Raw genomic sequence first — 14,715 nt, 5'->3', positions numbered from 1 at the left:
CTTACGAATGCATTTGGTCGTGTCCGGCACTCGTTTCTGTTTTCTCTTCTCGAGCGTGCCAATGTTGAACCAACCGTACTTAAAAGAGTGCAACTTTGTTACGACAACTTTTCCACTCGCTTGATTGTTAACGGTCACTTCTCAGAGCCTGTTAAAATTCGGTCATCCTTGAAGAAAAACTGTCCTACGTCAGCGCTACTTTTTGCGCTCGACCTAGAGCCACTTTGCTTGAGTGTACGGCGAAACAATATCCGTGGTTATGTTGTCATTAGTAATTAAGTGCTTACGTACGGCGATGATTGGACGTTTTTCTTAATTGACAAAAGTATAACCACTATTGAACACCTTGGCATTGTCTCTGGCGCTCAAATGAATAGGTCTAAAAGTTCGGATCTGTGGTTTAGTTCATGGCGAGCAATGCAGACTCATTATGCTGGAATTGAATGGTCTCGTGTCGCCTCTAAATACCGTGGAGTTTCCCTTTATGCATTCAAGTCTAGTGGGCGCTACTGGAGAGAGCGGGTCCCAGTACTTCAAATCTCTGCTCAGACTTTCGTTCCGCACCGCCTATCAGTTTTTGGTCGAGTGCAGGCCGGTAAAATGCTCCCGGAAACAAAAATTTGCTGTTTTCCAGGTACTCCATTGCCCGAGGTCTCACATCCAAAACTTTCACCGAACTTTGCAAGATTAATATGGTCCGGCAGTTTTCACCCAATGCAGCGCGATAACATATTCCGGCCAGTTTATGCTGGCGGACTAGGTTTGACACATCTCTATGTAAGACAGTTAGTTGCTGATTTTTTTTTCCCATAATGCTCCCATCCAATTATCAAAGCATTCCTCCAAACTTTCTTTGTGAACTTTCCAAACTTAGTGGTTTCTTCCAGTTATATTGATCGGCTCTTATATTTTGCATTATGAAAGAAGTTTACGATTCAATTCGTTTTCTGGCAGTTCGGTTTTTTATGAGTACTTATTATCTGTTTCAAGGAAACATTTATGCAAGGAACTGATATCTACGTTGTTCCCGCCTCCATTATTTAGTTCTCTCTATTCTAAATGTATGGTGCATGATGTGCTGAAAAGAGTACGTGAAATACTAATCTCGCCTTTACTAAAATGTTTTTCTTTAAACTTCATGCTGAAGTTCTACTGTTTAAAGTGCGGCTTCACAAAAAAAAATTGTTCCTTCTGTTAATTGTCGGCTATGTGATTGTCGCAGAATTGGCGGCATCCCTCAATTTATCTGTGTTTGAGCGTATATAAAATTACGTTATTCTCGTTTTAGTAAACATGTTCACGGAGTCTGTATAAGTGTTGATCGGCCGGGCATGCAAAAACGCGTAGGTGCACGTTGCTTTCGTACAGAAACTCTCCTGTCACCAGATCCGGGGTGAAGGTGCTGCTTGTTTTGTCTATCGTCACGTTTTCTCCCCTCAAAGTCACCCCTACTATGGCCAAAGTTACTTTTCTTCCCTAGCAAGGTGACCCCCTGGAGAACCGAAGTTGTGGCCTATGTGCGACTTGTTTTGGTAGTGTGTTACTATTTCAAACCTAACATGGCAGCCATGCAGTGTCCAAGTGCGGTGCGTCTACGTGACCCTCCCCTCGTGAGTGAAGTGCTTTGTGCGCGGCCGGTGTGGATGTGCGTGCACAATTACGGAAGGCTTAAAGGGACAATGCGACGGTTTTCAAAGGTGATAGTGCTGTAGATTTTTTGAAGTAGATTAATTGTTTATCACGTCTGTGAAGTTATTTTTTCGATTACACACAAAAAACGTGCGCAATCACCGACGTCAAGCGCGCAGTTAATATCTCCCGTGCCCTGAGCGACAGCTACAGAGGAGGAAAGCAGAGAGAAAAACCTGGCTTCTCCGTCAGTTGTGACCTCACTTTGAGAAGCCGGAGGCATTCAGAGCCGCCCGAGGGAGCATTCTGCGTGCGCTGTTCCTCGTCTTGCGTGGGTTGCGTACGTACAAAACATGTGAACTTAGTATCGTGCGCCCGATGCAACACAGCTCTGCAAGCGTTCGTATGCACGAACAGCTGCGGGCAGGACGATGCCGTCTTGCACCATTTCCCGCAATGTCAAAAGCTCGCGGCGCAATGCAACGCTGCTGAGAAGAGAAACTCAAGACGACCGAAGTAAACATTCTACTCGAAGCATTTTCGTGACTGTGACTACGTGCAGTTTGTTCCTAATGCGATTTCCAATAGGGCTTTGTCAAAAAGGCATGGCTGAACCATGACTCGGTCCCTTCTATTTCCTGGAAAAAAAAAAAAAAAAGAGTCGTGCCAGTCACCATTCCTTAGAACTGCGTTTATTAAAGAAAGAAAAGGGAGGTAAGAATTGTACTTCCGATTGTAGTTCTATGATGTTCTGACTATTCAGGTCTCATTTTGATGTGAACAGTCGCGTTTAGCGTTAATTGCGATCTGTTCACGGAGTACAATCTCGCGATGAGACGGGCAGACAGCATCGGCGCGTGGTTGTACTTGCGTGTCTAGTTTTTTTTTTATTATTTCTTTTTCGCGCAATGGTACGCGCAACGGCTTCTGTGCTAAACATCGGACAACTCATCAGCCGCACGCGCTAATGATCCTTTGCGAACGAGCAGATGATTTAGAAGAGCCCACTGTTGTCTCACAGCTCGGTTATGACGGCTCTGCCTGATTCTTTCCGGTACCGCACGTGCCTCATATGTTCGTGGAACACCTACGGAAGCGGTATTAGAAGATAAACCGTCTACGGCTGTGCTGAATATGGGCGGCTTCAGGTATGGAGCACTCTGAGCGAGGTTTCCTTTGATGCCTCCAAGCAAGCAATCATCGAAGTTGTTCACAATATATGACCTCGTGCTTTTGTACCCGGTGCTGCCTCGTCAATTTACATACTAGTCCTGTCTTGTTTGGGGAATAAGAAATGCAACCGACGAGTTCTTGCAAGAAGACACATTTCAAAACATGGTTTTCTCATTAAGGCATGAGTGCGGTTGAGCTGCAGCTTGGTTTTCAACATGCGTCAGCCGTCAACTGACTAAACTTATATTGTGAGCGTACGATAAAAAGGAAAGAGTCTCTACGTCTTGTTGGGTCCCATGTTTGGTCTCAGCGCGCTACGACTCATAGCACTCTTGTTACTACGTCACGGAGTGTATTCTCTACGTCTTCTAAATGTCGCATGGCTCAGCCTCGTTCTGCTCATGTTTGACTTGGTCTCCAGCCCAATAGCTCCGTCAATGCCTAGCATGCATCGCAGAGCTCGGCAACCGCGCTTCGCTTACAGTTCATTTGATTGTCTGGTTCACCCTTTCAATAAAATTCTTCGTTTCCCCAAAGTACGACGCTTGGCACTCAAAGCAGGATTTGGTACACCACGCCTTGGGCCCTTTTTTTTTATAACAATCACTTTCCAGACGTGACGGGAGGCCTGAGACGGAAGTAGTCGGCTATACTCGGGGACACTTTTTCTTGGCAATGGACCCAAAGCTACGGAGCCGAAACGCATCATCTTCTTACGCAGCTGAATATAGTCCCTAGTTACACCAGTAGTTTCTTCAAAAACAAACTAAAATCATAGCTCTAGCTATTTATGGTATATTTTTATGACGGAACCGACTTTCCGAAATGAAGCTGTTCTGCATAAAACACTTTTCTTGGCTCCACCGGGGTTTCTTGTCTGATCTCTGTCACGGGTTTTCGAGACGCCCCGACTTTGCGGACAAGATGGTGACAGACGCCTGTTTGGATCGTTCCGGTGGTTCTGCTTCGTCCACTCTGCAAGGGTTGGAAGCGTTTTCACAAGACAGGATTCGAGTCAAGTTCAAAAGACGCTGGCTGTCCAAGCAAACGATGGAAAGGATCTGCAACATCAATGCAGAGCGAAAGCTGCGCGGTCCAACTACACGGCGGAGTGACATGTTTAAAGACGCCCGCCTCCTTACCTTTGCGCCCATTGCCAAGAAAAAGTGTCCCGGAGTTACAGTGCATTATTCACTGTCCTTCCTTTCAAGGAATATACGCACCTAGGTTTCACTGAGGGCCATGTAGCTCCTGCTAATATAATGACACACACACACACATACTTTTCAATATGCCTTACCCTATACCACAGCAAGTTTTCATGCAAAACCTATGCTCCCCACAAAGGAAGTGGTGATCGTTTATGGACGCATCTGGTACGGATACATGCGGTAAAGAACCCAGTGGTCATTCGAGAAGAAATATTGTATATTGTATTTGTATTTTATATACAAGTGTTCGTATTTGTATATTTGAATTTGTATTCAAACTATTTTCCGCGTCGCCATGATTAATAAACCTGTGACACCGACTACATGACGAGAAACATGCGTGGACTGCGTCTTCGCACCGATGAAGCTCACTACCGAAGTTATGATGGATACGCGCCATAATTGGGTTATCATATAGCTTTGCTATGCAAGCTGCGCAGTCTCAATTGCAATAGCAAAAATGGTTGGAAGTGCGAACTAACCTGTTTAAATGGACGAAGTTCAATCACCCTAACGCAACGTTGTGGCGCAGTAGCATAAACTGGCCCCGTCGGCCAAAGCCGTCGTATGTGTCAAAGAAAGAGTGCCACCGAAAACGTCATGACGTGTTAGTGACGTGAATTCGAGAGGAAATTTAAAATAGTCTACAACGGTAACTTTAGACTTTACGTCAAACTTTGAATAGAGGAGAATAAAACATTACATGCAACGTCAATTAAAAGCCTCCACATGTTTCAAATGATATAACGTTATGGTACCTGAGTTCGCGTAAAAGAAAATTTTAGTTGACAGGCGGGACTCGAAGCCACGACCCGTGGGTTCCGAGGCAATCACGTTATCAGTTAGGCTTCGCAACGCATGCTTGTATGAGATAGAGAAGGAAAACATGAGCCTAGAAGCCAAGTTTGATGACTTAACGTAATTAATTAGAGCCGCAAATGTCAAATATGTGTTGAAATAGCGACGAACGACGATATAGATAGAAGACGTGAAAACAGCTCGGACATCGAAAAGGTAAAAAAAAAACGTCAAAATTGGGTTAGAAATTCTGAATTTAGGTCGAATTAGATTAAGAACGTGTAGTTAAGAGTAATTAATACTTGAGATACCGAAGGACCTATAATTTTGGTAAAATAAGTAAGAAACTCGGATAATGACCTCACATACGGGGGGAAGACGTCAAGGTGGTGTGAGATCTAACCAAAGTAAAAAATAGCGAATTTATGTAGAATTAGACAAAAATCGTATAATTAAGTCCAATTAATACTTATGATCACCGAAGGACATATAATTGGGATCAAAATCGGTCAAAATTGAATAAACTTGGATGGTCAAACGGGACAAATGAGTACAAAAAGCCACACAAGGGGTTTCGCCTTACCACACTGAAGATGCATCTAAGTTCCTCCAACAAATATTTATGGAAGTGCGGGTGTCGTATGTAAATGTTTGGCGCCAGGCGCGAACAAATTTAGATTTTGGAACTATTGTATCTCTACGACTTGTTTCAACCCGTTTCAGTCTAAGCAGTGTATTTCTGTTTAGCAGCTACTGCAGCTTTGGCCGTTAGTTACGGGAATATTTCAGTGTATTCCAATAAAGTACAACATGGTTTCCTAGTGTATAGGCGTATAATGAGTTTTCTAACTTTAAGAAATCGCCAGCTTTTTCTGTCGGACACTTGCTACAGAGCAGTTAAACCTTTAGAAGGTTTGGAGATCACTGGCGCCTAATGCAGACGCGTGTGCGCGCTACTCCCAGCCCATTCGAGGTATAGGCAGCAATGTGTGACGTGCGCGTCTTTCAAGCGGCGTTTTCACTGCCAACGCATCAACACACAGGCCGAGGAATACAACCAATACAACATCATCATGGAATCCGGGGTCATCAAGTACAAATCTGTTCATAGTAGAAATGTGTTCACTGCGTGAAGTGGCTTGATCCTTCGACGACAGGGAGTATCAGCAAAACTGGCGATACGGAAACAACCGCCGAAGCACAGCGCTTTTCCCTGGATCACCAAGACGCAGATTTTGTCAGTGATTCGTCAGGTGTTCCTTTGATGCTACAAAAAAATGGCCAGTCGTATGGATGCGCTAGCCGATGAGGTGAGACAGCTTCGTGTGGAGAACACGCTCCTGCGTGAGGGTGTGAGCGGTATGAGGGCACCTGTTCTGGATCGTACCGCCAGCCAGAGCAACTGCTTGCATTATGACGGCTCAGAATCTCGAAACTAGGCTTCAGACGGGGCGGCGAACCTGGCTGCTGCAAATTCTGCCCCTCCATCGAGGCATCCTGCTCAGGACCAGAGTATTTATCTTCCACGCCCACCGAAAGTGGAGCGCCAACCACCTAGGCCTCGAGCAACGTTTGGCACAGCCAAGCTGTCGACGATTAAAGTAGCACCCAAAATACCAGCGAAAAAAAGCTTATATGCTTCTCGCCTGGACCCGACAACAGCGTCATACGTACAACAACGTTTGGCGGATATAGTAGGTGACAAGGTTTTTACGTGCAAAAATATGAAAGTGAGGTATACTATATATATTGCGCCTTCCACGTTTTTCTGGATGAGCATTTATTTGAACTTGCGAGCAAACATGAAGTTATGGTGAATTCGAGTGCGAGAGCAGGCGCACTCGAGAGCACTTCGAAAGTGCCCTCAGACAAGCGGGCGCCCTCCAGTCGGAGAGCAGGAGTAGAATCACTGGCTTCTAATGGTAGAGGAGGAGGGCTTTTCTTCCGCTGAGAGCACCCGAGTTGCATTCCCGGTTGCTCCCTCGTCTAAAGCGAGAGTAGAGGAAGTCACATGGCATAAGCGTCATATTTGGGCAATCTTTCTTTTTTTTTTTTTGTGTTGAGTCGGAGACGCTCAAAATGGCGGCTGCAAAACGCGGCGCTCGGTGAGCGGAAAGCATTGCTCAGGTGCTGTATGCATGTTTGAGAGTTGCTTCCGGCGTCGAAAGGCTCAAAGGAGGCAGAGCGCCGCGCTGTGAGTACATTGGCATACAAAACAAGCGGTTCTACACGGAGCGCTGGGCTCTCCTCGGGTTGCAACTGCCGCCGCTGCTGGCAGACGGAGATTGCTGCGGAGAGAAGTACGGTCACATGGGCGTGGCGCTCTGCTCTAGAGACGCAGAGAGCGTTCCCGTGGGAGTACAGTTACACATTCGCTCGGCGTGCTCCTGTACTGTCGGTACTGCTCGACGCCTTTGTTCTGGTCCTCCCACCCAAATGCACCATTAGTTTGGCCCGTTGGTTGCGCATTTCGCGCTTTCTACGGAAAGCTGTGGTCCTCACGGTGCTTTGATTATCCTAGTGGGGCTCTAAGTACATCCTAAAATGGCACAGGATATTAAGCTATATTAACAGAACACGAGAGGGCTCCGAACTAAAAGGAAAGCGCTCTTCGTGAATGCATACCAATGTAAGCAACAAATTATATAACTGACGAAAACATGGCTAAACTCATGATGTTCAAGTTCTTCTATTTCTTAGATAAATATGCTGTTTTTAGAGCGGACATAGTGTATTTGACAAGACTAAACACGGGGACGGAGTTATGATAGTCATGCAGTGCTAAGTTCATTAGGTGGAGGTCCGTTTAGACGGTCTCACCTGACTCTTCCAGCCAACACTAGCGACCTCATTCAACCTAAAGGTAAGCTCTGTCTGTAAGGTCGAGTATGGGTGCTCGGTCTGAAAAGAAAAAGGTGAATGACTAGAAGTATGCGCGTATTGAAAGTTTCGAATAAGAATATGGGAAAAAATTGCCTTCGAATATCGAATCGAATAACAAATAAGTGATCAGTGAAAAACAAACAGGGCAATAAAACATGGCGAACATTATTCTTCTTGTTTATTCCAGAATTTGCAGATAAATATATACTGGAATTGTGCAGAAGTACCAAATAATTCAGTATATAATTACATACATATGCCGAATACCGGTTTTTGTACGTAAAAGAATAACCTGTATAAATCCCTGCGGAGCTTTCATATTACTGTTGAATACTGTGAAAGTTTTAATACTAACATTCAAGGGACTAGAAAATATGTGCCAATTAATCCAAAGCTCAATATTATAGAAATCGGCCTGAAAAAAAAAATGATGAAAAACGTTTGCATCCCAGTAACGTTTGCATCTATCACTAACACGTTCACATTGATTGTCTGCATTTGAAATGAAATCAAAGTGATGACGGTGCTTTTAGTTCGTTTTTTTTTTTATTTCTTTAATTCCCCTCAAAGCCCTCCTCGTGAAAGGGAAGGTTCCTCTTCACAAAACGGACCAATCACCTTTTGATGATGCTTCACCGCATAGTTGATGCGGTTAAGTATTGCGGTGAAGCGCTTTCTGCGGTGAAACAGGTGATTTGAAATAAATTTCGGTATATTCTTTCTAACATTCAAAAATTCTGATCATCGAATTTCTGAATACGAATATCAATAGAATAGCAAACATATATTATTCGCATTTGAAATTTTCAATATTAGCGCACCCCTGTTAAATCTTTAGCGCCGCTCTTCTCAGCGAGCCAGCGAGGAGGATGAAGATATACCGAGCTAGCGGGAGGAAGAAGACGAGAAAAAAGCGCGAGCTCGAGAGCGAGGACGTGATCAGGTCGCCATCTTGAGCTAAAGAGAGCGCAGTAAAGGCAGTCTTTCACGACACCGTCCCAGACCTCAGTCTTTGGGTGCGTGCTCGTGGCCCATCTTTAAAAAAGATTCCTCCATAATCCTCTGATATACCTATAGCCAAGCAAGATGTGAGGGTTGTACTTGATTGCTAATTTTATACTGCAAGAAGCATCAACCAGTCTAAAAGCAAGAATTCCTGGGAGCACTTGTCTTTTTAGAGGGGTAGGGACACCAAAATTTTATGCTGTACTTTTGTGTTGTAAATAGTGCGTAACAATCCTGTAAGCATGGAGCACGGTTTTAGAAGCCCGAAATCGCATTACATAATTTGTTATTGTATTGTTAGTACGCAGCAGTTTTGGTTTCGGTTCGCTGTTGCCATGGTTTTACTTAACGTCAAGGAACAGAAACACAACACTGAAATGTCACGTGGGCCAAAAAATCGTGACGTCAATGAGTAGCCGTATCGTCTGCTCTGTTTGCAGTGCGACTCTGCCATAAGCCTTCATGGCGAGTCACACAGCGGAAACAGTCAACTGCATCCGCAAACACGATATTTGCGCCGTTTTGGCGATCCTGCCACTCCGCGACAAAGCGAATATTCGGAAACATGCCGTTGCCTGTAAACAGCTGTCGCCCACTCGGTCTCCGACAACTTGTTGCTCGTAGCAGTGGTGATATCGGCCGCTTGCTTCACTACAATTTTGCCCAAATTCCTACGCTATGCGAGCGGCCTAGAAAAATGAGCAAGAAGGAGAGGCTTTGACTATTAAGGAGTGCGCGTAAATGCTCGCGAGTATGTAGTTTCAAGAGCACTGATCGAGGCACCGCTTTCGCGCGCCGTTTTGAGAGCCGCTTCATGTGTGCGAACTGGTGGCTGCTGAGATAAAATTCACACATTTTAGGGAATGAAATTGGTCATCGAGTGTAGATTTGGCAATACTAAACTGAAATCGACAATTCCTGGCATCGCAGAACGCGCGTACTATCGTGAAGCGCTGGTGTGATCCCGGTTCGCCGAGCAATGCTGCAAGCTGCCCGGAACAGTCGTCGGCGCTACATGTGGAGAGCAAATTAGGCCGATGGAGGACAGCTGCCATACACACGTTTTATCTCGCTTATTTTATTATGAGATAGTCCCATAACAAGACTGTGACGACGAAGACGAACCTTTATTACAGCGTTGAGTCGCTGACCCGTTTCGAATTCAAAGTGCCGTCCGGCGAAACCGACTAGCCTTAGCGACGAGTGGGGCAGGCAGTGAGCAGCGCAGTTCGTCGCCTGGCGCGTCCGCAGGAGGCGCCTTTGTCGAAAGCCCCGCACTTGTGCATGCATATGCTACTGTTGCACGCGTATATCAGCAGTCCTGATAACATTAGTATTTTCTAGTACGAAGGCAAGGAGTGCTACACTGCCTCACTGCTTCGCCGCCGGGCACTACGGTTTCGACCATATATACGGCGACCGACATCAATGCCGTGCGCCGACCATTGCCGCGCCATCGGTGGCAGCCTTCGCAAATTTTAGTAAATGAATACTACCATCAAGCATAATTTTGGCTACAGTGAGCCGTCGTGCCTTCCGTGCGTTAGATCTTGCAGAACGCTGCCAAGAGCAGCCGAAACGAGCTCACCAGCAGCTTCGTCTTTTATGTCAGAAAACTGTGCAATGACGTCACAAATACTTGATTTTGTTTTTTTCTGTGAACCTACGTCACAGAAACGCGCTAGCGATGGGTCTGAAATGCAAGAACGAGCATTTTCACAATCTTTATAAAAGAATTAAAATATTTTCTATGCCTCTCTTAAGTCTAATACTTGACTGTGATGGTCTTCAAACACAAAAGAAGCGCATGACAAGCTTTGCACAACCTTGTAATTTGGTGTCTGTACCCTTTAGGTACGGCAATGCGAAAGCATTTCTGTCCAAGGGAATGTAGTGGCGCTACCACTGTTACTATCGCAATGCCTCGCTTGCTTGTTCAGACTTGTCACGTCGTGCAGTGGCGCCATTACGTTGAGCTCTGTTTACAGCTTGAACGCATGCTTCGAGTTCTCACACCTCTACTGGAGTTCTATTCTATTAGAATCCATTATCCATTTCGGATTTCGGTCAAGTCTCCGTAATATTGACTATTTGGCGATCGAATTTCAGCATTGACTGCATGACTCAGGACACCAACCGGTTTGTCGGTGCGTGCGGCAAGCGGCGATGTTGTCGTCGAAGATGACATCATGCTGTCCTGGAATTACTATGACTGGCCGCCAGGTGTGTTCGTCTGATGCCTCGCCGTCGTCATACTGACATGGGGCCAGATGAAACAGAAAATGGACAAGTGAACATTATGGAATAATGTCCCATAAAGACCTTAGCGAAAGTTGCTTTTATAAACGACTATAACGACTATTTTTTGCCACGTGCGTATTTATTATCGGTAGCAAAAGCTTGCGGGATGAGTATCTTCAAAAAAAAAAAAAATATTGTAGCACTGCTTTACTAAACATTAGGTTGCAACAAATTTATTAGGCATCGTTCTCTTCACCGAAGACATGGCTGTACTTTCATAACTTGGTAAATATCCAGGTGACAGCTCCCAAATAGTTTTTCTTCCTCAGCCGGCATCTCTTAAATTTTTGCCGCAAATAATATTATCCGCATGTTGCCAAATGGCTGCTTTTTGCATGATATTAATTTTTTTCCTGCCTCTTGTGCATCAAGCAAGATTTCGAACTAGCACGAAAGGCTAAGTAAGGCGAATCATTTGGTTGACGCTGGAAATTAAGAGCTCATTCGTCTTCGCCCGACTGAAAGATTGCAACTGGAACAGCTTACAACTCATCGCCTGCCTTCGATTGTCGTCTCAGCTGAGCGGCTATTCAAGAAGCTTTGTGTGCAAAATACTCCGTAGCATGTGTGCCCTTTCTGCTTATTATCCCCGGCGCCCCGCACCTACCACCGGTCTCTCACGGAACTCCTTTCACAGTCCATCTCTAGTCATCTTTTGTTCTTTTGTTCTTTTAATGCGTGCCGAACTGTAAGCAACGCACCCCAAAAGCAGTGGCGTCCGTGTCTCAGCACCGCGTTGGGAGACTACAACGTGGTTTGCATTGCAAGAATTAAATGGCCGTGCCGGTGGGTGGGCAGAAGGATTTTGCTATTTACCTTTGTAAAGATATCAAAGGAAAGGCAAACTGCCGAAGAAAAAGCCAACACGAAAGAACCTCGAATCTCATTTTTTTTAAAAGAGGGCCCAAATAAAATGGCCGTCAAGAGACATGGCATTATGAAACAACCTAATTTCTTACCCTTCTCCTTCTATCAGCAATGCTTGACTTTCCTCAAATTCGGAGACAAAGAATTTACGTTCGCGGACGAAGAGTGTTTTCACTGCAACCCCGAATAAACTTTTTGCGTCTTCTTTCTTGACAAACACCTGTCGTCGGTTAGCAGGCACAGGCAGCTTTCCTCTCCTTCAGCAATAACTATCTCGATGCGAGCAGCATCGTATAAGCTGTAGAATCGTTTTGCGTATTTTACCGCTACACTGATTGTGTAAAGAACGGCCCTACTTTCTCGCTTGAGTTCATCGGTTCCATATTACCTTCTGAGTTAGGTTTCGCTACAAATCTGGTGGCACGCTATAAAACCGTCAATATCAGCTCGGACTAGACACCAGATTTGTAACGAAACCTTCCGCAGAAGGTAATCTGGAACCGATGAACTCAAGCGGGCATGAGCGCAGACATCGCTTCACTTCACCGCCGTCTTTCTCAACCACATGTGTCCTGCTTCGCCTTCTTCTACGCCAATGGTCAGTTGGAATTATAACTGCCTTCTTCCCTGCAGTGTCATGGGCTATGTTCGTTGCGTCCACGGCACATGCATTGAACTAAATGTTGCTTTGATTCTAAAGGCTAGTATGACCACTAAACAAAGAGGGTTACTATACATGAGCTAGGAAGGCTACGGAAGAAGAGCTGGCTTATACATTGTAGAAAAAAAGTGTGTACACAAATTTCACCAATAGCAGGGCATCCAAACACACAAGTGTGTGTTGTTGTAGCCGCTGTTCATGCATAACATGTTTAATCACAATGTTCGTCCTCGTTCGTTCCAAGGATAACGTTGGCCACTTTTTTTTTTCATTTGAGGAAGCTGTCCAAGCAGTTTCTGATTTACTGCCCTTAACAAACGTACTTCATTTTCTAAATTATCCACACGAGACACTAAACTGCCCTTTTCTCGTTCAAATCTATCTAGGCGCGCACTCAGCACGCAACCCCGACACAAAAAGTCACTGCTTTCCGCTTCATCTACACAGTTAAAACACGTTTCCTTGAGATTAACCTGCGCCTCACACACTTCACCTTCTTTTGATTGCACATCTTAAACATGTATTGAGTCTATCGACTGAACAATTTCTATTGCGAATTCTCAGAACATACAAACTGCAAAGGAAGACACAAGAAACGACTAGCAAACACGCGTTAAAATCAATTCTGCCTCGGCGGCTGCGTTTCGATGGAGGCGAAACGAAGAGGCGTCCCTGTGCTGTGCGATGTCAGGGCACGTTAAAGATCCCCAGGTAATCGAAATTACTCCGCAGCCCTCCACTAGGGCTCCTCTTTCTCTCTTTCCACTTTCACCCCCACCTTCCTCCCTTCCCTTACGGCGCGGTTGCGGTGTCCACCGAAAACAAGTGAGAGAGTTACAGCGCCTTTCCCTTCCTATAAATAAATCAGTTTAAAATCTATTCTGCGAATGTGAATAGCCTAGAAAAAATTATCTAAACAAATCCAAAATTTATCTAAACAAAATAGTTAAAGAATGTACGCCGAGAAAACCTAGCTGCCGGCACGAACAACCAGGGCGCTTGGACTAAGAGCTAAAATCTATTCTTTAGTCTGCACCTAACCTTACTACCTGAAAACAAAATAAAGTTAATAATAGAAAGAACTCATCTATTTGACGCTTCGGAAGCTCCCGCTTTCGCCAGTCCGTCCGTTTCCGGTAGTCACGTGCAATCGGAGGAGCGATGGTACACGCGTCCGCACCACACGGCTGTCAACTGTCAACCACCTCCCTTCTTTTGATTGCACATCTTAAACATGTATCGACTGAAACATGTATCTACTGAACTATTGAGCGATACCGGTAAGCTGCTAGAGTCCTCGAAGCGGCGCCACCTAGCGAGAAATAACTGAAACTTTGTGCAAGTGAACTTTATGAAGAAATCAAAGAACAAAATAAAATTCGAATTCGCGATACTTTATTGAACACCAGCGACAAATGTTCGAATCCACTGCGTCTGAGTTTTTAGTTATATATTCATTCACAATATACAGCAAGCAGTTAGATTACTGCCATCTTCCATGGGGCTGTGTTTTCTTTTATGTTGCATTATGGAATGCCTTTGGATCTAAATAGCCATAAATCTAGCGATCAACACAGCCAGAAGGCGACATGAAATGTTAGCGTCCCATAATGGTTACAATATGCACTTTACTGCACCAAAATCACTTTACGCCTTGAATGGGAGTGTGTTCCCTTTTAAGTTGCATTCATAAAAATATTTCAGCTGAAATCACTGTTCACCTTGCAGTGAGAGAACCAGGAAGAAGAGAGAATAACTTTTGGGAACCTACCGTTGACGTTCCTGCATGGCGCTATTACTTTTGCCGTAATGGCGTGTGTAAATTTCCTTGTATATGAAAACACCACCGTCGCCATTCTCCCCGTGCCAGCGTGTGGCACGTTTCAACCAATCAAGAAGAAGAAGAAGATCGGAATTACGCCTCGGGGAGCCACTCTGAAAATATTACTGCTATAATGATGGGGTTAAACACGCTCCGGAAAAACAGCATTCGGACGTTGATGACGCCTCTAGCAAATGGTGGAGATTTCGAAAGCCGGTGGCACGGTCGGTTACCAGGTAACGTAGACTTGCCCGTCTCGCGTCGTGCTCCTTTTCAGCGAAACTAAATTCTTATGTTGCGGAAGCCGAATTGAAATACTGCGAGAGAACGGTGTATTGTTAAAGCAGAAAGAAATCAGCCGCTTA

The sequence above is a fragment of the Amblyomma maculatum genome, unplaced genomic scaffold, assembly GCF_055883805.1.
Source record: "Amblyomma maculatum isolate TAMU_Amacu unplaced genomic scaffold, ASM5588380v1 scaffold_13, whole genome shotgun sequence".
Lineage (NCBI taxonomy): Eukaryota > Metazoa > Arthropoda > Arachnida > Ixodida > Ixodidae > Amblyomma > Amblyomma maculatum.
This window is presented reverse-complemented; position numbering follows the sequence as displayed.